At 41.1% G+C, this 3,469-nt stretch overlaps 1 protein-coding gene across 1 annotated transcript in view; it reads left to right on the top strand.

The window, feature by feature from the left end:
• Nucleotides 1–3,195, top strand: part of LOC311244031 (agrin-like) — a 137,404-nt gene extending 134,209 nt beyond the window's left edge. The window contains 1 exon segment of the mRNA XM_084333440.1: nt 1–3,195. This exon segment is cut by the window's left edge and continues 1,233 nt beyond it. The gene's annotated coding sequence lies outside the window, so the exon portion shown is untranslated.
• The last annotated feature ends 274 nt before the right edge of the window (nt 3,196–3,469 follow it).

Raw genomic sequence — 3,469 nt, forward strand, 5'->3', positions numbered from 1 at the left:
ACGACTTGTACCTCGTGACTGTGGATATACTGCGGTACCTCCGTTACACTCACTCATTCCTTCCTCCTCACTCCTTCCTCCTCACTCATTCCCCCTCGCTCCTACCTCCTCGCTCCTTTCTCCTCACTCCTTCCTCCTCACTCCTTCCTCCTCACTCATTCCCCCTCGCTCCTTCCTCACTCATTCCTTCCTCCTCACTCCTTCCTCCTCACTCCTTCCTCCTCACTCCTTCCTCCTCACTCCTTCCTTCCAACAGCGGTGGACCTCATACAGGTGCTCTCTGGTTACTGCCTTGTCTCGGTGCCATAATCAATCATTCACACCCACGCCCAGCATGATATACTGTACATACATGCATACGTATACACATACATTGTGAGAGCTGGACGAAAGCATATACACACACAGACACATTGCAAAGCTGGTGGGGTGCAGCGCTATAATAACACGAGCCCAACCAGTGGATTGCAGTAGTAGAGGAACACTGCATTCAGCTCAAATGTAATGAAGCCCTTCACTCTGTTCCTCACAGGAGTCCTGATCATATTAGTCAAGCTGCTACGAATGAGAGCACACCTTTAAAAAAAGAAAAGAAACACTACATCAACCTCTGCTCGATTTGAATTGCATTAGAGTCTTTTAGTTTTTATATTATGCCTCACTAACAAAGCAACCCCCCCCCCCCCCTCACCAGAACAAGAAAAATAGAGAGAGCGCTGCCGTTCCAGACTGACTTCACCCTCCTCATCATTTCTTCACACACACATTCATCCATGGAGAATTTAATCATTTGACAAAATCTAATAAATATAGAGTTATATAAATGATACCTGAGGCTGTGAATATATATATATATAGATATATATATATATCTTCCTCTGCGGGGAGAGCGTGTGCTTCTCATGTGTTATGCGTTTCTATTTTAACAATCAGCAAATGACCACTATGATGCATGCACTTCAACCAGTGTTTTGGGGTTTTGATTATTTTTATAAAAAGAAATTGTAATTTATTTAGTTTGTTTGGGTTTTTTATAATTATTTTGCCCCCCCCCCCCCCCACCCACCCAAAATATTAAACAAAAAAAAAACTGTTGCGTTCTGAAAAACATATGACTATTTTGTTGATGTCATGTCGGTGAACATGCCTTTTTGATATTGATGAACAGGATTCACTTTTTGTTTTGTTTCCACATCATGTGATTTCTGATGCCACAGAACGAGGACAACGTGTTTTGTTTCTGTTTTCTTTTTTTGGGGCCGATTGGCCGAAACCCGGATGGTCGGCCTGATACAAGCAGATGTCACTTACTGAGTTACTCCATTGTTGAAACATGCATGCGTATCCAGGTCCGGCTTAACTAGGCTTGCCTAGTCTTGTTTTCCCTCATTTTTATATAGAATTCTTTTATTTTGAGCAATTCAGATTTTTATTTACATTTTTTATGGGAGCAGTTAGCTTTTCCGGACTCTGAATGGTACATAAAGAGGAAGAGTTGTTACCATAATCGACCTTAAGGAGGCGCTGAAAGCAAAGGCTGAAGAAAAATGAGAGACAGAAGAGAAAAGGAGGAGAGGAGATCTCGCCACATGGATCAGTACTAGAACTCTCTGGGGGGGGGGGGGGGGGGGGGGTCAGTCGTCAACAAACATTCTCCTTCAAGCTTCAAAAAAAAACTTTTGTTTGTCCAGGAGTCCGTTTCTGTTTCAGATTCGATGGGGAGCTGTACCTTTTGCATTCCGTCGAGAAAAACTTTCCGGCCATTGAGAAAAGGGACAATGTGTTGCTGTGATATGAACCCATATCAGTTGCAAAATGGAACGAAGAGAAAAGAGAAAAAAAAAATATGCATAATCACATTTGCAAATTAACATAGTATTGCATGGGTTTGTATTATCGCAAAATTCTGTAACATTCGATGAACTGATGCAACATGGAATTGTCTTTTTTGCTGACCTACAATAAGCTGCGACGACCGACTTCAAAGACATTCTGTTTTGATATAATAATGAGATACTTGGCAATATTAGAAGATAAAAACATGCCTGTTCGTGGTTGAGTATCGATGGTCTTGTACTAGTAAAAACATTTTATTTTATTTTTTATGTTCAGAATCGTTTCTCCCTCCTGAGACGAGACGTGACGAGCGACCATTTTTGTACAGCCCTGCGATTTTTAAGTGTAAAAAAAATAGCAATGTGTAATCTGTGGAGGTTTTATGTTTTTTTTGTTTGTTTTTTTAGTATTATACACTGGAACCAAGTCTGACTTGTCACTACACACTATGATATTCCTATGTCTATATGGGGGCAAGGGAACAGGTAAAGAGCATTCTCGTATGACTGTGTGTGTGTGTGTGTGTGTGTGTGTGTGTGTGTGTGTGTGTGTGTGTGTGTGTGTGTGTGTGTATGGGTGGGTGGGTGGGTGTGTGTGTGTGTGTTTGTGTGTAATCAAGCTCTATAAAGTATCCAAACCAAACCCAAGGAAACTCCCTTTTATTTCCTCCCCTCCTTTAAATACTCAGCACTCAGTCTCATCTACTGGCTCTCATTCGATCACATTACCGTTGAATCAGATCCAAACAAAGAGATTCATGTGCACTTGGATGGGACATCTTGCAGAACTGATCATATGGGCTCGAGAAGACGAGAGACGCTTGTAAATCCACGGTCGGGATAGAAAACTATGAATTGCCTTAAAAAACTGGTCACCCCCCCCCCCCCCCACACACACACACATGCAGGTGACAAAAGACGTCCATGTAACTGTTTCTGTACACTTTACTTTAGTCAGCATATTAGCCTCATCTCCATTAATGTAAATGAATACCGTAATACATAATAATAATAATAATAATAATAATAATAATGAGAATAATTATATTAATAATAATGCTCATACGAAGAGAGAAAATATCCCAAGCGGGGCCTCCAGAAAACTCCTCTGGTCTTTTTACAAAAAAAGAGAAAGAAAAATCTTCTATTTACCGTTTTTTTAAATCTGTTTTTTGTTCCTTATTTATGTCTACATGTGGATCCCCCTCTCCCCCACCCTGTCTGGCCTTCTGTAATTTACTGTCTGACTGAAAGGGCAGTGTACCGCGTAAGAGTGGCATGACCCCCATGACCATTACTAACTTTATGACCTTTGTCTTGTGTTCCTACCACCATGAAATAAAAGTGTTGACCAAATGGAGCCCACCCTTGTCCAACCGTCTCCATTCATTCATCCAACCTCTGGATTTAATTTCAACTTCCTTCTCTCATGTCGAATTTTCCCCTCAGGAGTCAGGACACCAGGAAATATTTGCTTCAGAGGTGCAATGAGATGTCTTTGCATTATCAGGGTTCCCACTAGTCCTGGAAAACCTGGAAATTCAGAGACTAGATTTATAGTTATGGTCGGAAAACCTGGGAAAGGGACTAAATTACCAAATATCCTGGGAAAGAAATCTATGCGTATTTTGGTT

The sequence above is a fragment of the Notolepis coatsorum genome (assembly GCF_963971535.1).
Source record: "Notolepis coatsorum genome assembly, chromosome: 17".
In the NCBI taxonomy this organism is placed as follows: domain Eukaryota; kingdom Metazoa; phylum Chordata; class Actinopteri; order Aulopiformes; family Paralepididae; genus Notolepis; species Notolepis coatsorum.